The sequence below is a fragment of the Lepisosteus oculatus genome, chromosome 21 (assembly GCF_040954835.1).
Source record: "Lepisosteus oculatus isolate fLepOcu1 chromosome 21, fLepOcu1.hap2, whole genome shotgun sequence".
Classification (NCBI taxonomy): domain Eukaryota; kingdom Metazoa; phylum Chordata; class Actinopteri; order Semionotiformes; family Lepisosteidae; genus Lepisosteus; species Lepisosteus oculatus.
This window is the reverse complement of record NC_090716.1, coordinates 9,780,609-9,804,991: the sequence shown is the minus strand read 5'-3', so window position 1 is coordinate 9,804,991 and position 24,383 is coordinate 9,780,609. Positions and strand designations below refer to the sequence as shown.

The 24,383-nt window shown below is 38.4% G+C and overlaps 1 protein-coding gene across 4 annotated transcripts in view; it reads right to left on the bottom strand.

Moving 5' to 3' along the window:
• Positions 1-24,383, bottom strand: part of dennd2b (DENN domain containing 2B) — a 76,856-nt gene that overhangs the window by 51,629 nt on the left and 844 nt on the right. The window contains exon 1 of one of the 4 annotated variants that reach the window (XM_015338245.2): positions 13,542-13,769. The exons of 2 other annotated variants lie outside the window; for them this stretch is intronic. The gene's annotated coding sequence lies outside the window, so the exon portion shown is untranslated. Of the gene's footprint in view, positions 1-13,541; positions 13,770-24,383 lie in introns of those variants that run through there. One more of the 4 variants, XM_006642601.3, reaches the window with a different exon arrangement.

Below are 24,383 nucleotides of genomic sequence, written 5' to 3'. Positions count from 1 at the left end.
ACACCTAGAAAATCATTAAATTGGCTCGCTGTGATTTTATTGCAGATATTAGTTTTACAAGCTGCGTTGGAGAATTGTGGTTTCGATGTTCAGAACCCATAAGGCTTAAACTAAATATTATGAGAGCCTTTCCCTTCCATCATCTGTCCTGGCCATTACAAATAAAGACAGCTCCTCTGAACAGACCATTTTTCACGTGTTATAGACCACTGTTTTACACAAACACACCATTAATGTTATTTAGGAATTACGTGTTTAATAAAGATTTTACTATTATTATGTCTACAAGAAATGCGGGAAAGACATTTGACCCAAGTAACCTATTTTTACAGTTATCAAATGAATTGATCTGTGGATCTCATGTAATGTTTCTTGAAAGCATATTGGCTTCCTCAATGTGGGCAGCTTGTTCCACACTCCCACACCTTTGGTATAAAGGTTGGGAAGCACCCCTTCTTTAAAGCTTTTATTAAATTATTGTTAGTAATCATGATTTATATTCTCAAAACAAATTCCTGTTGTAAAGATAATCTAAAACTGCATCGCGATTATACCGTAAGCTCTATCATCACGTTCTGCCCTACTCCCAGCATGTAGGGTTTTCTTACAAAACAAGATTACAAGTTTTAATAGGTTACATTCCGAAATATTTCCACAGTGATCAAATGAAAGAATCCTTCCGAATCCTCAAGCTTCTGCTGTGCACTGAAGGACATTTCAAAAAGTGTTTTTAAGAAAAGATCCCGACACTCTATAATTATCTCTGCTGCTTTAAGAAGTCCTAGTGACGTCTTAAACAGTTTAAGACTTCATCAACATTTTGCTAATTTCTTTGCCTTCCCCCACAAAGCCAAAAGGGCAGCAAAAATGTGGGAAAACCAAGACGTCAAGATTTAAACAACAGCCCTGCTGTCACTTCATTTTATTCATCTTTTTTTTTTACTGCATAGCAGTTTTCTGATTTATTTAGGGGTTAGTGTGAAACAATTAAGCTCACAAGGAGAGGAGGGCACATGGCAAAAGCTGCTTGTTTACAGGAAGTTGTTGTCTGAAAGAGCAGGCAAGAGAGTGGTGCACTGAACTGCCTTTGGACTGCTTCTAAGACAGATGGAGGAGGGAGACTGCATTCCTTCTGTCAGCAATTTCCTGTTTCAGATGACTCTGAGAACATAGATCTTCATTTTAATCGAAAGCCGGGAGATTGCTGCCCTACCCGCTTTGTCCTAAAACTCTTTTCCACCTCAACTTCCAACCCTAACTTCACTCTCTTCTGAGACGTCAGGAGTCAAGCTGAGGCTTGGTCAGGTCAGGGTTAAATTGTTCTGAGATAAAAACACCAACAGTACTGCAGTTAGCAGAGGTTTGGGCTGCTTTATCACAGCTCCAGGCCCAGGGCTCCACGTTGGCTAACTGTGTGCCTTGGTCTTCCCATCTTCACATTGGTTTTTGTCAAGGGAGTTGGTTTCCTCCCACTTCCAAAGACATGCTAACTAAACTTGACTCCCTGTTTTCCCTTTCTCCATGGCTCTGCCATAGATGAGAGTCCCATCTGGGACAGTGTGGATATCACAGGTGAGTGCAAGAGAGCTCTGAGGGCTGGAGACCTTGTTGTGAATTCTTATTTCCCAGAAATGGCTGGGGTGGTGGGGGAGGCTCTTGAGTCAGGAAACTAACATTCATAAGCACACTGAACCCACTGACCTTCTGTAGCTCATAACTGTCCATTCAAACCCTCTGAAACATTTACTCCTCCTTAGAAAGAAGTGCAAAATAGCTACAGCATTTATACTGATACAGTGTTATGATGTATTGCAATTCTGTGTCTGTAGAGTAATCAGAGTAACTAAAGATGCTGAAATACTGCAATATATCACATTCCAGAGGTAAAAAAGTGTTACATCACAGGTAACATCATTTGTTTTCAGTCCACCTAAATTAATGAAATGAAAAGCAAGACATGTTACCATAATTCAGTGCACTTAAACCTCTTGGCAGAAATCAACTAGCAAGATTTTCATTTAAAATAGACCAATAAACAAAAGAAGAAGCAATACATGGGGATTATCTGAAGAATATCAATATTTCTGAATGAAGAAATCAGGCATTTTTTTTCAGAATAGGTTAACATATTTCATTTAATCATTGAAAGCTACACTGCTGTGAAACTTTTAAAATAAACCACCAAATCAAATTGAGCATAATAATATTATGATGATTATTTTATTAACTTGTGTTAAAAAATAATATTAGCAAGAACATTTTAAAACTACACGTCTGCGCTTTTGCTGCTATATGATCTTGTTTATTAGTTTGAGTGGGGCCTTTTTTCTGTTTTTATGATTTCAGAATCCTATGTTATTCTTCTGCCTTGTGTGTAGGAAGTTAACCAGCTATTTTATGTTAGCAAGCAAATACATTGGCTACAACATTAGTGTGCAATAAAGGGTGACTATGCCGCATCTCTAAAAAAGCCATTTTTACACAGTCAAAGATTTATGTGACACTGTTTCTCTAAGGCAAAGCTGTAGTTCCACAAAACAGTTCTAACTAACCTAAGTGCAGATTGGAAGAAGGACCCCCAGAAATTTTTTGGCAGAAAATGCCTTAACTCTCAATGGACTATAAATACCAGAAACCTAAGGCACTAACTGGAATCTAAATATTGATTCAATATGTGCACAAAAGCTAGAATAGCCACTTGGCATGGTTACTAAACATGATTGGCATTTGCCCCCTGCTGAAAACCTCCATTCCCATTCAGTTGTGTGGAGTTTATATCAGTGTACACAGGCAAAACTGACGCCCAAAGCAGTTCAGCACAAGTAAGTAGGAACTGAAGCACAGTCTTGCATTACCGATCATGACCTTTAGCACCACAATGGTGTGTTGCATCTTTATACTGTACATTCCTAAATCAGAACTATATAATTGCTAAAACAGATGAAGTGCTACATTCTAATGATAAGTTTAATAAAAAGCATTTAAATTGCACAATGCCATACAGATTCTCAGTATTGTACTCCTAGATGTTTTGAAGTAATTCTATAATAGGAAGTATAAAAAGAAGAATTGCTTTAAAACTCAACACAATTTTATCATTACTTCTTAAAGAAACAAAACACAATTTCACAAGGCAGTGCATAAGGATTTTCAATGCACATTCTGGGTAGATTAGCAGACAAGGATTGTCGACCAGACTACAACCACTACATTTTTTCATCTGCTTCTTGAATATATAATGTGTCAGCACATAAATACTCCTGTCAATGGTACTCAACAAAGGCACTGAGACATGCCAGTGTACCATTAAGCAAAATACTTCAGGATACTACAGCGCACTGGTTAAAGGTGCTTTGTAGCGATCAGCTTACAGCTATGTAAAATACCTCATGTTTTATTAACAACAAAACCATGTCCAATAACAAGAAAGGCACTACTACAGCTAGGAGAACATTGCTCGTGTTACACTTTACATTCCTGAGATTTAATTGTCACTTTAAGGACAAACAAAATTGAGTTTACACTTACACAGAACAATTGGTGTGTAAATGGTGATTCACTCCTGTTTTGCATCATACTGACCCCAGCAGGGAAAAGCCAGTAGTGGTATAGAAACATTACGGGGCAGGATTAGAACAGGATTCTGCTACACTGCTCCTTCTGGGCTACAGTCCCACACGTTTGAAACCGTCAATGAACAGAGATCTGGAAAGCATGTTAAGCCCTAATTAAGCAACTAATTGATCCAATTAAGTCAATCAGACCTCAGCTGGGACAAGAAACAGAAAACACTGCTTCACCAGGACCAGCGTTGCAGACCCCTGGTTTAGACGTCCTGAGGGCCGATTCTGATATAAACCACTAGGCAGCCCTTGAGCCAGTCGGTTTCTCTAGTTTGGCTCTCACCCCCTCTGAGAAGCCACATGCAGCTCCTCAAAAAAACGTTCTTATTCCAAAGGTCTGAAAGTCTGGAATGCAGAGCTCAGGCAAAAAGTGGTTCATACCCACACTGCATGACAGCCTGCAGGCAGATTCAAAATTGAGAATTCATACAGTATCTCACAAACTTTCAGCCCACTTCCACTAATTGAATGCAACAGGTACCCACTGAAGTAACTCAGTACTCAGGACATACTAGAGTGAAAATACATGTTGAAGGCACATGGGCCAAACTGAAAGCCTTTTAAACTCATTAAAGCCTTTTAAAAGCAGCTACAGTGATCACTGAAGCAAAACTTCCATTCTTCATAGGACGCCTGCAACAAGCATCTAATGTTTGGCCGTTTCATTATGCAAGCAAAAACATGCTCTCTGGTTTGCTTTGACAAACTATTTTACCACAGAAAAAGCATTACCCAAGTAAAAACATTTTGCCACTCAAGCAACTATGCAAAATGCATCCGCTATTTAGAACAAGAGCCCTGTCTGTAGTCTCACAGCTTTCAAGACAGGAAACTGGAGCCAGGAACAAACTGAGGCTTTTCATTTGTTTTGTTTGAAGAACACAAACCCTGCTGGTTTATGTGATGAGGTACTGTTTAATAAATGAACACCTACTTTGCACAGGGTCACAAGGTAATTTTTGAGAGGAAAATCTGGTGCTTGTTCTGGCCTACATAGGTTCTAGTCCTCCTTAGTCCACAGCAGTTTCTTTTTCATTTCCCACTCAGAATTCCTTTTTGGACCCTTAAAAGTTGCTGCACCTTGCCAACACTATACTGCTTTTCCTTTATGATGTAAATCTTACAGTGCCTATCAGAGGGTCCCACCTGTGAAGTTGCTCTATCTAAATGTTGAGCTCTATGATCATGTGTAACGGGTCTGGGTCTTGTCACAAGTTGATGGTGCCCAGGATTGCCCAAGCGGCACTGTACAACTGGCTGAGGACCACCAAGGGTGGGGTGTGATTAGCATGCTGTTTGTATGGGCTGTATCTCTCCAAACCCTAGCACTGGACCTCAGGCGAAGGGGGCTGTGAAATCTGTGATGTGTTAGAAGATGAGTGCCTTGAAGGTAGGGGGGGTCAGGTCCAAACTTCCCCATTTTCCCCTGTGTGTGGTTGGGGAGCTTGTAACTGCAATCTTGGGTGTGGGAACACATTCAACTACCGAATCCAAATCATAACATAACATCACTTTATCAGCCCTATACAATTTCTTGCATTAGGAATTTGTCTTTTCGCATACCCCAGCTTGCTCTCCATGAGATACACAGACGAGGAGAGAAGCTTGGGGTCAGAGCGCAGGGTCAGCCATTGCACAGCGCCCCTGGAGCAGATGAGGTTAAGGGCCTTGCTCAGTGGCCCAACGGAGTAGGATTCCTCTGCCGGCTACGGGATTTGAACCAGCAACCTTCCAGCCACAGGCGCAGATCCTGAGCCACAGAGCCACCGCTCTGCCCTGCACCCTTTTATTCAGGTGGAAATAACAAAAATAACAGGCTAATCAAAATTTGAAAAAATCAAAGAGGACAGCACGAAAGAAATGTCAACACAGATAGAGATATACCAGCTTTTCAGAAGGCAATGTATGATTTGGGTTGCTCTCCAGTTAAATCCAGAGAGGGCCCATTTCCAAGATTCAACCTGGCCCAACCTAAAGTCAGTCAGCTCTGAATGGCCCAGTTCCATCTCCAGATCAATTAAAGGAATTTTGAGCATACTTCTCTATGGAACATGGGGAAATAAAATCTCCATTCGACAATCCTGGGTTTCACTTGGGTTATATATAATTATACTTTGGTAGATTAAACATAAAAAAGAGCATTTTTCAAACCATGCATCTTTCCAAGACGCGGTCTTGGAAATCACTGTATCCTCTTGAGTCTCTGGCTTTCAGTTTTCACCAAATATCTTAGTCAACAGGAAGCTGCACCCATCCTATTTTGTTCATGTGAGTGTAAAATATCAATATTATTTTTTTAAAAAACTAAATTATTTTTGAGTTTTTTTATTCCTTACCGGAAGGCAGGGATTCGTTGGATAATTATATTTTGAGCAAAATTTAGGCTAAATCTTTAGGATCATAATCTGTTAGTATGAAACATGTGATACATGTAGAGGGTTTTTCTTATACCTACAGTGATATAGTTCACCTTCTTGATGAAGGAAAGTGGAATGTTTTTTGTAGTTTGTCCTTGAAAAGTGATTTAAAAAGAAAATACTTTAACCTAAGAAAGAGTGTCATTATCTGTAAGCCTACATACAGTACGTCTGACTCAGTATGGAATGTTTGCAGGTCAAAAACATGTTTGAGATCCCTGACCTTAAAATACAATGGCTAACTGCCGAGGAGCATGCAAGAATGAGTTAATATAAACCTAATTTACCACTTAGCAAGATTTTCTAATCCCAGTGAGGCACAGATCATATCGAACCCTTAAAACTGACACATTCATTCACAACCAACAAATCCTGAAGCTTTTGGTAAGACAGAGGCTTCTCACTCTAGTCAGTGGAAGGTTGTTGGAGGTCATTGGAATGCTTCTACAATTTGCGATTATAGGGAGCATTGAAGTTTTGAATACATTTTCATCCAAAGTCAATTTGATGTAATTAAAATGCTAAGGATCTAGCAAAAACTACCATTATGTAGCTTATAGCTACCAGATATTTACTAACTCTTAATACTCTATTAAAAACAAGCCTACTTTAACTGACTGCTCTTTACATTTTCTTTGCAACTTTCTAGCACAAGTGAGCAGTGTTCCTAAATTTCACCAACCATACCCACAGGGATATTAGGCCAGCAGTAAGTACATAAATTAGATATGCACCACAACACTTCATATATGTATATATAAGTTACTTGTACTAACATGTGGAACATTATCAGGTGTTTAGTTTCTTTTAGTAAAATATGGAAATACCTTTATATAGAGTTTGTATACAAAGTTGTTTGCCTTTCAATTCTTCTTTTTTTCTGATTCTTATAAAGAAACCATCCCCAAAGGTGTAAAAAAAGAACCAACAACAAGATCTAGCCAGTTACTTAATAAAATAAGATATTTATCTACATTTAACATCATGGGCAGGAAATAAAAAACAGAGAGTATATCCAATATATATATATACTACACATACACAGTGTTAATTTTGGTCTATGGTTGGACCCTCTACTGGCAGGTAGATCAGCTTGTTTTCTGCTGATCAGCATGAATGAAGCAGAACAGTAAATGTTTTAAAACCACTATGGAGCTCCTTTACAGCCAAAAGCAAAGAAAAGACTGAAACCTCTGCAAATTCTCAACACTTTCCAGACCAAGAGACATTACTGCATAGCATATACATTCAGACAAGATCTGACACTTTTGTTTTTAACAATGTTTTTTTTTCCCCATTATACTGCACGTGCAGTCAGATTACTGTTAGAACTCGTATGTGTCAGATATGCATTTTCAGTAATGGGAATGGGGTTACTGCAGAGTGGAAAATATCCACCCCAAAATACTGTTCTAACATAATATCACATGGAACAGATAACTACTGTACAGTATATGCAGTACATATTTGCATATGATATATACTGGTATGTTACACTAACAGTTCAGTATGCAGTAATCTTTTACTATTGTTGTAGAAAAATATAACTATAACTGGTAGGTATTTTCTACAAGATGTTATATTACAGTCAAAATTGATTATTTTTTACCTCTCAAATCCCTCTAGATAAGAAATTACTTATGGAGGGAAAGATGTGCTCAGATTGTACAATTGCTCCTGGTCCAGTGACATCACCCTCTGGCTCTCCCAGAAATGTGGAGTAACTCTCTGACATAGATGCAAACCTAGGACATGTCACTAGCTGACTGGGGCCAGAGTACTCCAAGTGGTGAGGGCAACAAAAAGAAGAGTACCACCAGCATAGAGACGGTCCTAGCCTTCAGTGAAACAGCAACTCTTAAAACATACAGGGCTAAAGTAGTGACAGCAGTAAAAACATGTGCTGCTCCTTACCTTAGTGCCAATGCCCATTAGGCATTGTGAAGCTTCCAATGTGTCAACAGATGAATGGTCCTTACAAGAGAGCATGTCAGAGGAACATCTCTGCCAACCCTAATTCTCTCTTCACAGCTACAAGACTTGAAACAAACACACAATTCCTTATTGAGTCGGAATATAATAATTACTATTGATTCAAAAAAATTTTTAAAAAGATCCATTACTTTACAGTGTTCTCAGTGGGACAATCTTTTCCCAGACACAGGGCTACTGCAGTGTGTTTTTATAACCAAATTATTACCCTTCTGTTTTGAAACAGGAATTCCAGAAACTTTGAACAGTAAACCTTAGAAACAGAGGCCTAGCATGTTTTCAGGTTTTCATTCAAACCCAATTCTCAGTTACTTCATTGTTACCTTACTTATCTTGACCAGGATTTGTCATAATTGTTATTTCTTTTCGCTGAAAAGGCAGCTTCAGCACATTATTGCTTCAGTTAAGCTGCCAGCTGGGTAAAATGAGTGATCTAGAATGAAAATGAAGCCACTGGGGTTTCCCAGGAGAAAAACTACTTCTGATAACATAACAGAAATAGAAAAAAAACTAGATAGTATAAAATAATATGGAAATTGAAAGAGGTCAACATCCATTTCCATCCATTTTCCAATTGGTTCTTTCAATTCATGGCTGAAGGAGCCCGAGCCTATCCTGGCAAGCAATGGACACAAGACGGGACACAACCTGGATGGGACGCCAGTCCACTGCAGGGCACACAAGGCCAGTTTTCCCAGGAGCCACTTAACCTACCATTACCTCTTTTGACTGAGGAAACTGGAGCTGAGAGAGGTCTCAAATCACCAATATGGGGTTCTTACTGTTGTTTTTGCCTCGTAGCCCTCTTGTCATTGGGTGGGGCACCTCTTGTTCAGTTTCAACTGGGTTGCGCTATGAAGCAGATGTTGTATGTCCAATTCGTAACAAGATAAAAAGGAGCCTTCAACTTTAATTTGAATGCTCACTGGATGAAATATGTTATAAGCAAACAACACAATTGATAGAAAATATAAGATGAAGTATACTTCCAACAAAACATACTTACAGTATTTTTTCTGACTAGTTTATAACAAATACACAGACATGGAGATTAAAACAAATCACAAAAACACCCAGTACACTTTCCCTAATCTGTGTAAAAAACTTTTAAAAATCAAGTTGCCATTGATAATCTACCACCTGAGGGTATATCTGAATTAAACTAGATTGATATTCTACTCCTAAATAAATATGTACAATATATCTTGAGAAATCTTCAAATAATACAGATAGAACGGATATTATAAAAACTAGCTTGCCCTTCGGTGTTTTCAGAAACATTCGTTTAAAAGAATCACACAGTGGATGCTCACCACGATGGGAGTGTTAAATAGGCCTGTAAGCTCCTCACTGCTGTTCCCATGGAGACTCATTTGTGGCGCACAGGCCCAATGACAGCACAGCTCTCTCAGAGAGTCATCTCTCTCGGCAGCTGCACACTCTCTGCACAATGCCCTCACAGCTCATTCATTTCACAGCCCAGATGGAACTAATTGTGTAAGCCCCTTCCATTCTTTTTCTTAACTGTTTACATTTTTAAAGGGAAATAATCTATGATTTTTTTTTTTGCTTTTTGCTTGAGAGAAAGAAGGCTGTAACTAAATGAACCGATTCCATCTGAGCTGACGAGCACTGGTCTACGATCTGAACATGAGCGTGCCCTGCTGCCAATACAAGCATGTGGAATTAGTTTGTTCTCCCCTGTGCACTTAAATTGGATGCTAAAACATAATGGCATACAGTACATACACATATTTCTCATGGTACCGCATATATCTCTGAGGTTCAGCTGTGTTCAGTTTGAGTATTTTGCATTTTTCTATTTTGATCTAATTTGTTCCCAAAACCTGAAGCCAAAAAAAAAGTGGCCAATAAAAATCAACACATGGCTTGATAAAGAATTCAAAGGACACATCTTTTACTGACCCGAGTCTTTATTACTGAGTTACTGAACCCAGAGAATGGAGCTCAGCTCTACCAATCTCAGCCTGGCCCCAAACCAGAAAACTGTGTCAGAAAGTGCTTGTTCAGGCAATTTCAGTACTATTTTAACATTAGACATTATTTCTCTCCTCTTTATCAAATTAATGCAGTGTTGCTGAAATGAAAAAAATATTCAAACTTCATAGAGAGGTAAATATTGCACAAGTTCATATCACTATAGACAAATCATAAGTCGTATCACAATTAACATTGAATATGACAGTTTGCAATTTTACCTGCAAAGTTTGTCAACTAAACTGCTCTATGCCTTAAGGATGTTGAAGGTTAAGACAGGAATATATTAACAGCTAAAAAAGGTAATGAAGGCAAGTATCTCAACATTAGAGCATGTTGGGAACATCTCCTTGTAGCTCTTGTCTCTACTACAAAAGATCAGCAAGCCAAATACCAGGAAATAAATGAGTAGTTTATTAAAAGCATTTCTAAAACAACTCTATTTATAAGAATAATTATTACTGCATAAAATAATACCAAAGTGTGTGGAAACTAATCAGCTGTGACCACGATAAATTTAAGGCATACAGTAGTACAACAGAAAAATTCAGTGTTTAAAAAACTGGGAGTGTCATTGGTCTTAATGGCTTCTTCTCATCAAACTTTCCCTAGTATTCACATTAGAAGAATACATGCTAGCCAAGCCAAGCTACCAGCTGGCCTAAGATCCACTGCAAGGGATCCTTGGTCAATCAGTAGCCAATCTGGGACAAGGAAAGGGACTGACCCTCACTAGAGATCATGAACAGCCCCTGTGACTCACAAAGCTGTGCCCTCCAGGGCTTCGCAGGCTGGGGAGAATCCGCTGGTTAAAACTGCCTTTCAGCAGTGAAGAAGAGCTACAGAGATTCAGAGACAAGGGGACAGTCATTTGCTAGGTCAGTCCCATTCCACTATTTAAGCCGAGACATTTTAACCAGTCATCTCAAACTGCTGAGGAAAGCAAAACAAAAGGTACAAAAAAAATGCCAAATTGGATATGCTATATAATAATGAATTGACAATTTACCTCAAATGAAAGGATGGGAAATTTCAGATCCAAGTCAGAAATTCCCCCAGCTCTTCTGGAATTTGTAACACACTTGTGTGAAGACATGTATTATACTGTATACTGTACTCTCTCTCCTTTGCCTAATGGCTTTTGCCATTCATTTGTAAATGGAATAATATTACCCATTTAACAAGGTCCGCTTGACCTGCCAGATTTACCTTTCAGTACTATAGATACTGTTCCACCTGATACTTAACAAGCATGGTTCAAAAGACTTGCAGCAGCTCTTCAAACTCTAGTTATTAATCACATTAATGATGTTATTTGTAAAGCTGTCTGGAAACAACTGGACTCCTGCCTCAATCACTTGATAAAGTCTTACAGCTGTTATAAACACTGCTCCACAAACAATTTTAGCCAGCTAAGAACACAGAAATGAAAAGGAAATTCATTTTTAATGGATAACGGTACTTGTTTAATTTGCATTTCCCATGAAAGCTGCTGATACTTTTTGATGACACATGAAATGAATTCCTCAGTTGCAAGGATGAGAATACTTGGCTCTGATATTTTTACGAGACTGTTTTTCTAAACATTAGTTTCGTTGAGCTGACCTTTTTTTAGTCAAGCAGACAACTTCATTAGCAACCGCGGTAAACTAATTGAAGTAATTAGTTTGCTACTTACAGGATAGAGAGCGGCTTAACACTAAGTTACTCAAGACTAGTATTTCCCAACCTTTTTCATTTTACGGGACACTTAAAAAAAAGAATTTTGACGCTAGTATTATTGTTGGTACATATTACTACGAATAAAATGTATTTTAATCAGTTTTCCTCGAAGACCAGTCGTCTTATATTGTCAGGAACTGGGTTACATGAAAACTCGGAGCTCTTGCTCAACAGCTATCGGGCGTTCCGTTTTTGTTTTTTTAAACCCGTCAGACCTGAAAAACACGCGTGTCTTTTAAACCAATATTTAAGGTATTCCTTTTTTTTTAATTCTCATTTGGTCCTTTTCCAAAACTGCGCAGGTCTCCTATCCATGTGTGAAGTCACACGGTTTGAGAAAACGCGGCCCATGACACTGCAGTATATATACTGCATACACAACAGATAAAACATTAAAGAAGTGAGCGTCTGGAACCCTATCCAAAATCTATACGCCCTGAAGCAAACTTAGAGCAGTGTGCCATTCAGGTTCACTAAAAAAACACTAGAAAATGCTGAGAGCATCCATTTTATCTTTTAAGATACATGCTACAGCCTGTGCAGACAGATACCTTAGGTACTGTGGCTTCTCCTGGTATCTTTCCACCCTTACTCCTATTAGTCAAGGACTGGACAAAAACCACAGCCCGCAGCTTTCCCTGACTTTGAGCCGACAATTCAAGCCAATCACAAGTAAAGGTCATTGTTATATCAGCACAATAGACACTCTGTTCAGAGGAGTCAGTGTGAGTTGCACGGATAGCAGGCGGTAGGCAGAAAAGTAGAAAGTAGACAGTTGTTATAGATTTTTTTCCCTTTATTCCTCGGCATCTTCTACGCACCAACACACCCTTGACCGAAAGAAGATAAGATTCCCTTTAAAACCCGGGACTTTCCTCAATTCTGGGAAAGGGACAGTTCTTCCCTATCAAAAGCGAGGACATAATCCGTAAAAATTCAGCTCGAGATGAACATATTTCAGCATGTTGTACTTCAGAGTTATCAAACGTTATATAAATAAAATCGTTTATGGATAATTTGATATTTAGACCTAATTCTAGGCATGGTAACCCTGTGACAGATACCAAATCCATTTTGTAAAATGCCACCAATTCGCAGTTTCCCCGAGAATCCATGTTCATCTAAGCATTAATCCTGCAACTGGGAAAATACACACGGAACAAATGTCTACAAAAGCACAACAGTTTTATTATCCTAACAACGTAGATCGAAAAACACTATACAGGTGTGTAAAAAACATCAAGAACAACTTTCCAAATGTATACCCAGTCTAATGTCTGTATAAATTATACAATCTTGACATAGATTTCGGTCTGATTTCAGTTGAACCCGCTCCCCGGTTTATTACAGAAACGGATGTTGCTCTTTGCTTTGTTTAGGACCAAACATCTCCTACTAAAAGAGATAAGGAGACACGATTTTCATCTCGTCCGACAACCCGTTTAACCGATAACAATAAAATCAAAAGCAATGTGGTGATATGCTCAAAATAGTAACAAAGATTTTGCAAAGAAAGCAACATGCAGAACCTTTAAAACACTTAAAGAGAACGGCTTGCACAGCAAATGACCAAATATGGTCACATTTTTGTGTGTAACAAATGTTTAAAGTTTTCTGTTTTTGCCTAATAAAACCCAAATGCTTCAGCATGACATCACCCCACCGAGATATGCCAAAGTTATTCCTGAAAAAATGCACCGGTGTTGCGTTCAAAGGGACACTTTTATTGCTACTTTGTTCTTGTTTTCACAACAAACACAAACGAAGCAACATAAACACGCTTGATTACCTTGTAGTCGTGGAGTTTCACTTTCCTCGCCATTCTCATTTTTGTATTTCCCAGACAAACATCTGCCCTATTAGCTAGACTGTAGCAAAGCCAGCAGTTTCGCCTGTGATACCTGCTGATCTTCCCACAACTCCCAGGCATGACCTTCCAAGCAAACTGAACCCACCCGGGGAATGCAGAGTGCAGGCTGGGCTAGTTTCCATGGAGATCTGTTGTTTCTCCCCCAACTCGCCTTTTTCTCTCCCTCTCTCTCTTGCGCACACACACACACTCACAGCCGCACAGAGAAGGGGTACAATTTGAACATCGCTTTAAAAACAGACGTACGCTTCTAACTTTTTTATTTGTTTCAACACTGCTAAACGTATCCACTATAACTAAGTCGTCTGGTCGTCTAAGCTTTGTTTTGTTCTTTTCTTATCGGACTATTCTTTCATAGAGCCTCCAAAGGTTTGTTATACAGCGGAAACTTATATAACAAATACCAATTCATACATCCAGCGGAGCAGAATTTCAATAAAATACAAGAACCAGGAATACTGTTGATGTAATGTACAGACTGTTTTAAGATGCGCCAACCGCATCGAAAGCTGATACACAGCGTTAATCTGGAACTATTACGACTCTTTTGTTTGAAGTTTTGCTTTTCGTTTTCTCGTTCATTTTCTTTGTTCATTTTCCTTGTTGAGGGAACATAATGAGCGATGCCAGATCAGAGCCTCTTAGAGACGTCTGACCCACCCTCTTTCTCAGAAACTGCACTCAATGGCATAATTTGTGTAGGTATTCATGATAGCCAGGTAGGGTTTCATGTGCAGTCCTGCAGGTTTTCCCCCTCTTTTGGAATGTGGGCAATTACTTTAATCTGCTGCAGAAGTACACGCCAGATTTGGTGATGTAACCTTGGAATCCAGAATTTAGCCTTCTTCAGAGACAGATCTACAGGACTACACTGCACCAATGGCTGGTATTTCAGGATTTTCTTTAGACACAATGAAATAAGTATAAATACAAAACAGCCTGCTGCATATTTAAAATGCTTCAATGGAAATGTTCAGCTGTTCAAGTTTGCTCTGAGTGTGGTTTTTAGTAAAACTGCACAAAAAAGATTAACACATTTGGTTGACACAAAAAACATGCTCCAGCTTTACTGAAATCTGGAAGGCAGCTTGGCACAAAAATACTTCAGTCTCTTGAAATACATCTCTGTCTTGAAGACAGTGAGAGAAGCAACACTAGTCACTTCTGATAACAGTTAATGTTTACCTCATTTCCTGATATTTCAGTACATTTGCCCTCTTTTCTTTAAATAATAATGCTTGCTCATTTTTATCCAGTTCTTTAAGTACAATGAGAAAAACTAAAAAATGATCCATGGTAACAAGAATTAAGAACAAATGTGATTGTAGAATTCAGCATAAAAGATCAATTAACACTGAGTCAAGTGTTTTTTTTTCTTTCAGACCTAAAGAATGTCAAGGCTTTTTTCAGATAATTTAAGCTGTCCAAGGAGACAGTCATACAGAAACCCCTGAACGATTCAGACACTCCTCTTCCAAAACATATTTGCCTTTTTATTTTTTCAAGTTTTGATAACTTTTCAATTTATGTGAAAGGTAAAAAAAATAAGTAAAACAAATTATGAAGGATACTACTTTTACAAAGCCTTGTCATACAAGGTCACATTTGTTTCTACCAAGCTGTAAACTGAGGTAATTCTGTTATTATCACTGTATGCGCTACACCTGAGCAAATGAGACTTTCTGAATAGCTTATCATCATGTTATTTATTTGAACTACTCTTTCGGCCTCATAAAAAAATTCTCGAATACACAAATATCGCTTTGATATGTTGAGACAAGAATGTAAACCATGACCCTGAGGCACCATTTAAAAAATTGTTGGGATTGTAAGAAAAATGTTTTAATTAATAATGTGTGGGTGCAACTAAAACAATATTTTTATTTACCGACATTTTACTATCTTATTCCAAAAAGACAGATGCTTTTCCAGAAGATAGAAAAGAAGAAGGCCACATATCCAGTCAACAGGAAGGCATGATTGCACAAACATTCAGCATGGTGGTGCCTTAAGTTGGCTGTGTGGAGTGGTTTTGTGGTAGAAGCAGGGGATATGTCATGCATCTACCCATGAGGCCAATGAGTGGGTCATGCGCTTTAACTATGCTTTTGAGTCATAGCAAGAAATCCACAAGGGAACTCTTCAATCAGGAACATCTGAAAACATTATTGGAGATGGAGTGGATAATCCTGCACCAGACACAAGCTTTACCACTGACTTTTTCTCCCATTAAACAAAAGGAAAGAGTTCTTGTTCTCCGAATCTAACGCATAAGCATCTTGTGCATACCACTAATTGATGAGATCCTTATAACATGATAACACTTGCATTTCTTTTCCCTCCAGTACAAAGCGAGTTACTGCTGTTTATTGCATGCATTTACTTATTGCACTACACATTTCAGGGTTGCGGTGCAGCTGGAGCTTATCAGCTCCGAACACAAGGTTGACACACAAAGACACACACACTCACACCAGGGCCAATTTCTCCCAGAAGCCAATTAACCAAACAGTAAAGCTTTGGACTGTGCAAGGAAACCTCTGGGGTGCCCAGAGGAAACCCAAAAGAGCACGGGGGAAACATGCAAACTCCACACAGATAGCACCCCAGGTACAGATTGAATCTATGGCCCAGTGCTGAGGCTGCAATGCTCACCACTGTGTCACCATACCACCAACATTATGTATTATCATAGATAAATATTGTGTACAAAAACAACTATTTATAACCAATTGACTTCAAATTATGACATCACTGTAAAACATTTTTACTAGTAGTGGTGTTTTTTCATAGGTCTAAGATCTTCCACGATAGCACACATGTTGATTATGGATTCATAGAAATAAATATGCGTGGTGAATAAGATTTTCATAAATGTGGGAAAATCCAAGTTGTTTAGACAAACTAAAGAATTTCCTTACACTATTCATCACTTTACGGAGGAAACATATATGATAATTACAGAGTTGTTTTTGTTTAAACATTAATGGCGAAACTCTTCTTCTGTGCTGAAGGTGGTGTTATAACATTAAAATGTAATCATTAAAATAATGCTTTAAACCCTCCAGTGTTTCGCACAGGAAGCCACAGCTATCTGGCTGCCAAGAGATGAGAAACCACTGCCTTTCTGCTAAGAGATGTGGCATCCTAAACAAATCTGTAATTTTCAACCTCTGAAGATACAACCAGAGAAGAACTTCCTCAAGTCATTCCAATTAGTACTGAAATTCTGCAATTACAAGCAGCTTCATCAGCTCCACAAAATATCCTGTACAGGGAAAAAAAAAGCTAAAATAATACATAATTTGAGGTATTGCAAACTATCAGCTTAAGCCTATATGGAAATTAGGATGGTAAACCCCAAAAGTGGGTCATCGAAACGTACTGTAAAATGATACTTTATTCATCCATTCGTTCATTTTCTAACCGCCTGATCCGATACAGGGTCGCAGGGCAGCCGGAGCCTAGCCTTCAAGCAACACAAACACACACATGCTCACACCAGGGTCGGTTTTCCCAGAAGCCCATTAACCTTCTAGTATGTCTTTGGACTGCGGGAGGAAAGTGGAGCACCTGGTGAAAACATAAAAACTCCACGCAGATCACACTCCAGGTCCACAATTGAACACAGGAACCCAGTTCTGGGGGAGGCAGCAATGTACACACCTAATATACTCCTGCTATTAATAAAAATGTTGATATTTGAGTTTATGGAGACAGGGTACCAACAGAGACACGGCTAAACTTTGTTTTAAGTTATCATTTAAATGTAGATCCCATTACTGTGCAGCAGGGGCGTAGTCAGGAATTGATTTTTGGGTGGGCCTGTGCAGAAATGGGTGGCCTGATGCAATCCACGAGCGGCATAATCCAACGGCAGAACTAGCGGAACCTTATATACTGTATATATACATTGTCTCTCATACACACAGCTCAAGCAACAATTACCTAGGCTGCCGAACGCTGCTGTCCCACGGCGGACACACACAAAAACAATCAGTGCCTGCCTCTGTTTTGGTTTTGGCCTTCTAGGCCAGACTCAGGCTTCGGGGTTTGGAATTGAATATGGCGATAATCTCGTCACTGTCTAGAGAGTCGGCAAATTCCCGTTCAAATCACAGCTAGTTTGCAAAGGTCTGTCATGTGAGGACTTTGTCTTTAGCTAAAGAAAAGCTGCAAGAGCTCATTTTCACTTGTTGCTTGTAACAGTTCTAAGTATTTCGTATGCCTGCTTTTAGATTGTTCAGTAGTTTAACGAGTTACTCTGAAGTTCATATTTTACTGCAAAACACAATGAACACAACGCAAAATGCAATATTTTCCAAATCTGTCCAAAATATTCTATTTAAAATGCCATGCACGGTTTACCTTGAGCTCCGTGAAGTTTCTCACTGTCTCCTTCTTGAACACGCGCACCAGGGGACGTGTAAAGATTCGACGCGTCAGTCGAGCCACGTGTTCAAAAAGGCTTGAAAAAGGCCACTTTACGAAAAAGATCGCTGTCGCACTTCTTATACAAAGCACATCCGTTAACGTGAAAAAGAACCAGGGTGTTTTTCAAGGGGCACTACGTACAAGGTTGTCGCGGGTAGTGAATAAAACGACCGAGAAGCAACATAGGGAAGTCCATCGTCTCGCACCTGCGGACCGCGGCAATATTGGAAACATTTTTTTATTATTATTTTCACATAACAGAAGTGAACATATATCCTACTTATTTAACAAACTGTCATTATCAGTGTGTTCGTATTTACAGATGTCTTATGCGCGAACACGAAGCGATGAGCTCACGGTTCTTGGTGTAGAATACAGCGTGAGCGCACACCTGCCCTCTGAAGACGCAGGTCTGGGCACAGCGCTAGAGAGCTCCAAGAGCCTCCGACGACAGCGATAGACAATTAGGCTACGGCTAGGTATGCACCGCCCCACTACATTCACATAATTTTCGAATTGGTCACAAAAGATACATCGGGCCAATAGCAAATCACGTACGATGCAAAAACACACACACACACACACACAAACACGTAACATGTTTAGCAAATTTAGTAACTTTTTAGCAAATCATGTATCGCAAACAAAGGAGGAACATTTTTAATTACTTTGGACTGAGCGGGTAGGCCTAGGATCAATCAGGGTGGCTATGCTCCTGCTGTGCAGGCTGTAGACTTCCAACGATGCAGACGCTTGGGGCTAATACACTCTCTTTTTTGAGCGCTGCATATTTTTTTGGGGAGTTGGGGGCAACTTCATCTTATTAATTCAGTGCCCAAGGGCTTCAAACTAAAGGAAAAATAATTTCTTCAGTGAGCCGGAGAGAAGCACCAGGTGTCACTAAAAAATGTAGACCTTCATTGTGTCCACAGCAATTTCGTGCTTATTTTCAGCTTCTGCAGTCTCATTGTTATTTGGGGTATGGCTTCAGAAACATCCTGCGTATCGTTTATGTTTTAAATCAAATGAAAGGAAAATAATTCAAGCATTTTGTAATGTTCAGTTCAGACTAATTATTCATGTTTAAAGCAAATTCAATGCTTAAACCTAGAGGCTCATCCGGGTGAAGCTTATACCCAGTTTCTGCAATATACTACTTTTACAATGTCTTATACTCGTTTTATTTGCTTATGATATCACATTTCAGTGGACTGAAAACACATTCTTTTAGGAAGTAAAAATTACGGTTTCTAGGCATAAACTCATTTAAGGCACAGGATGTGAATACCTGTTTCTGCAACTCCACATTCTATTACATAACCTAAAGAATACAGCTGCTGATGGAGAATGTTGATGCTTATGTCCGTAGTTGTATATATGTACTACGTATCCTACCCATCCACTTTCGGAAATCTCTTCAGCCTCATTGGTTTGTGGTGCACCAGAACCTAATCCTATTCTGTAGGGCTGCACTACACCCTGGGAAGAATGCCATTCCATGGCATGGTACGAGCTCTCATGCATTCACTCCTATACATAACATTCTAACATTAACATGGCAACAAAATGTATTTGTGTACATACATGCATGGTGGCATGGCTGCTGCCAAACAGCGTTAGGGTCCTGGGCTGGTTGGTCCTGGGGAAGTTTGCATGTTCCCTCCATGTCCGTGTGGATCGTCTCTGGAATCTCCCGTTTCCTCCCACAATGCAATTACATCCTGTCCAGGTTAACTGGAGTCTCTAAATTGCCCTCCTGTTTCCCTTGTACTCTGTGATGAACTGGTGTCCCACCCCACCTTGTGCCCAGTGCATGTTTTAAGCTCCAGCTAACCAGCACACAGTTTGGGAAAATATGCAGTGTCCAACAGGAACTCAATTATACATCTTGAAATTGGTTTAAATGATCTGCTTTCTTTCCTGAAAGCAGCTGTGCATGTCCACCTCAACCGCAGCTCCCTGTAGATCCACTCAGAACTGCAGCAATCCTTCAGGCTAAATTGATAGTCCAGCTGAGGTGGAATTAAAGCCAGAAGCTCAGAATATTCTACATGAAGTATGCACCATATGTACACAGATAAATATGTAAGTTAGAGTGAGGAGTGTGCCAGTGTGCCAGTGTGCGAGCTGGAAAGAAACAAGATGTTAATTCCACACTGAAAAGTAAAACACATAAAGAAAACTTTCAGGCTACGAAGCTTTCTTTAGGTGTGTTGATTTTTTCTTTTACTTTTCACCACTGAATTAAACTCTTAAACTTTGTTCCTTCACTCACACACATATATAGGCACATATGTCAGAATATATATAGATATATATTCAGTATATATACAGATAAGCGTTCAGGAAGGAAGGTATTCAGGAATGCCTTTATATAAAGGTATAGGGACACACATTCAAATACTGATGATTAAAGAAACTAAGAAAATTTGCTAATTTTTAAGAGCTGTTTTTAATATTTCATTGATGGAATAATAAGGACTAGATCCTAGTACAATAGTACAGGCACTGTGTTCTGAAGAGCCTGACTTGAACTCTGCTTGCTTTCTTTTCTAGTACAGAATCACTCCCAATCTCCAAATTAACACTTGCAAGTGTAAGGAGATGAAGGCATGCGCAGTCTGTCCTTCAATTTCATTTTACATTGCAAGTCTTCAATAACATATCTAACACATTGGGGGAGAAACTAATGCATGAAGGATTAAGTGATTTGGAAAAAGTTCCCACATGGAAAACTAACATCTAACAATCTAACACTGAGACATTGAAGCAAAGCATTACAATAATGAGGAAGCATTGTGTTATTAAATAGAACTATATACAAACACTAATCTTTTTCAAAAGGATTTAAATAAAACACTATTTTCCATTTTCACCATAATAACACCTCCAACTGCAATTTACCTCTTTAACTGTGCATGAAGGAATAAAATGTTTTAAAAAATTCAAATGCAGAATGTGATTTTAGTGTAAGATTTTTTTTAACTTTTTTAAACTTTTTTAACTTTTTAACTTTTAGTTATATGAATATTATTCCACAAATGTGCAAAATCCAAAAGAATGTGACAGACAAAGTAATGGCGTTCTGTAATTCCGAGGGCTTTTCTGTGCATTTTTAATAAACTGATTTTTATTCCTAACAGAGCACTTATGAAGAGTTAGCCTCCTCAAACCTGCATCTCTCACACATTGCTCTTGGGCATTCTGTCTGAATAAAATGACATGTTACTTCTGTACTGCTATTTCAACACAGTGTCCTACATTATTTGTGGGAAGGCAAAGGTTTGATTCTGAGATAGCTTTCATTCTTAATTTCAGAAAATTCTCAAGGAAAAAAAAGCTCAGGTTATATTGTGGATGCATAGAACAAATATACCATATTAGTATTATTAATGTAACCTTCATGATTTTGCCCAAAAATGTTGGTCAACATATATTTATCTACAATCTTCTCTTTTCTGCACATATAGTGTATGTTTCCTTATATACGTATAAGACTCTACATACTGTATTTATAAGAGGAAACACTGAGATCTTCCATTATAAAGAAAAAACTATCGTTTTTTAATGTAATCTTTCAACAGCTGAAGCCTTATTTCCTTATTTGGTTGCTAGAAATTCATTGCCCAAATGTCCTAACCATAGCATATATAAACTATTGGTCTATAGCTTTGATTGTACACAATGTTATATATTGCTCTGTATTATTAGCTTTTATGTAATGTTTTTTTCCTCTATAATAAAATGCCAAAAGCTTTATAACATTTTGAAATTTGAAATCACCCATGAGACTGCTCAGTGGAAAAACTGCTAAAGTAATTAAATGCAAATATTTCAAAATGATTGGGTCAAATATGTTAACATCATCTGAGTTATAAGGCCTCCATCGTTCATGTATAGTGCGATCTACAACACCACAGTCTTCTATACAGGAGCAATTTAAACCTTTCCTGTATGCTTCAACATAAAATATTCCTATGGGATCATTCCTTCAAACATCTGGAGATTTTTAAAACACTACAGGTCAATAAGTCAAGGGAGTTATGGAAATGAGGAGACTGAAAAATACAGAAGTATCTGCAAGGCTTATATGAACATAAAACAGCTTAGTAATTTAGCTCAGTTATTACCGGTTAGACATCTGTCTCGTAAAGGAAATACTCTACAATGAAATCGGATGGATTACTCAAGGAACCTATGGTCATGAATAAATTTACTTCTGGAAGTTCTGGAGTTCTGGAAACTCCTGCTCTACTCCACTCTTTATTAGTAGAAGGAAGCTCATGTCTAGCTCATTGTTCTTGCCTCAGAGAACATGCAATAACTTTCTATTAAGGTGTGATATTTTATGTGATATGTTTTTCAATTTTGACACAAGTTAATAATGAAAACATGTACAATATACTTTGCATACTGGCTGCATATAGGCACATTTCAAAACCTTAAACATAATTTTCCAAGCCCTCGTCCCAAAATGTATACTGCTAGCACAGAGCAACATGAAGCATTGAATACCACTACATACAGTATGGAGTACAAAACAAATTCCAGCAAAGGAACAGTTTAGAATACATTTCACAGCTCTTACCACTTTTTCAACCACAGTTTCATGGAGCGAAAAAAAAAAATGCTACAGTCATATCCATGATATATACATTGAGGATTGCTCAAAGGTGCACTAACAGACCTTTTGAAACTAGCACACAGTACAGTATTCCACTTGACAGATATAATAAATAAAGGAATTGGCAGCAGGCTCCACCATTAATCTGCATGCTGTAGCATGATTAGTTCCACGTGTTAATAAGCTGTCTTTTGGACTGACTGTTCATTTTAACACAGAAAGGGGAGAAACAGATCCTGGCCTCCATTCAGCCACAGGGGATGTCATTTTGATTCAGTTAAGATATTTTTCAAAACTGTTTTTTTTTCCACAATTTTTGGACGAAAGTACTGGCTGTAAAAGAGCAGAATTACTTGGACTTAAAAACCACACAAACCAGCAAAAAAAGAAAAGCCGAACAGAGAATAATTCAATATCATGTTGCGCAGATAAGCCCCTAAAAATAAACAAATACATATTTGCAAATTCAAGTGCAGTCAAGCTGTTATGTGAAATAACCAATAAAAAAATACACATTTGAAAAAATCCAATCAATTCTACAACCAAACACTGATAAAATAAAGTGTAAATAATAATCAAGCCATCCATTTTCACTTTATACTATAATTAAGTGGAGCTGTGGAACACAACCTGCTATTCTCCCACTGCACTACAATAGCAGGTCTCTAAACAACCCAGGAGAACATAGATAACTAATGATCTCTTATGACATTCGCAGGATGTCATCCAGCACAGTCATAATAACAACATAAACATGGCCGAAGGGGCCTTGAAATGTAGACTTGGAATCTCTGATGCATCCCCATTCCCTTTGACTGTGATGCAACTTCCATTAACCTATCGAAACACTCCTGGGGCAAACAGATTTTCAGACTCATTTTTCAGCTCATTACTGCAGACTTGTATAAGTTACAGGTCTGGAGTAAGAAAGAGAAACAGCAATTAAACAGGGATCCGCCTTTATTTAATACTAACTGTAACTGAAGTGGCTGCTCTTTAATCCATCCATGTATTTACTCTTACCTGTGGATTTGTAGCAGGACTATTATCCTAAAGCTCACATTACCAGAAACACAGCTTGTACAAAAAGCTTTTTTCCCCATATTATTGCTCTCACAATCCCCTTTTCTGTTACAGATTTTCAAGACTTCAGTTCTACTTAGGAACATGTGCTGGTTACAGTGATAGGACATTTTGTTAATTTCATTATTTTGACTGAGAGAGAAACACCTTCACTTACACGGGAAGAAATGTTCGGTAAAGTACCTGCAAACAGTTACAATTTCTCAATACATTTTTATGTTTGTGTAACTTTTCTCATACACACAAAAGCAGTGTTTTCTATCCTATAGCTAACCCATTCTGGCAATCCTAAATGTGTGTCAATAGAAGTATGTAGAGTGTAACTAGCAACCTAGCCTACTGTACCTGTGAATGTTATTTATTGTATTTGTATATGAACCGATTTCATATAAAATGATCTGCTCCCTCTAACGTAATATTTATTTTCATATTCGTAAACAATGCCTAAATAAGATAAATAGCGCCACCTTGTATCTGAATACAGAATGGGTAAAATCCTAAATTATCGATGTATTCCTGCACAGACCCAACTGTTTTTAAAATTAAGTTTGGTTCATCAGGCATTGACTTACTGACATCCTTTTTATTAACAGTTGAAACGCATTAAAGAAACACACACA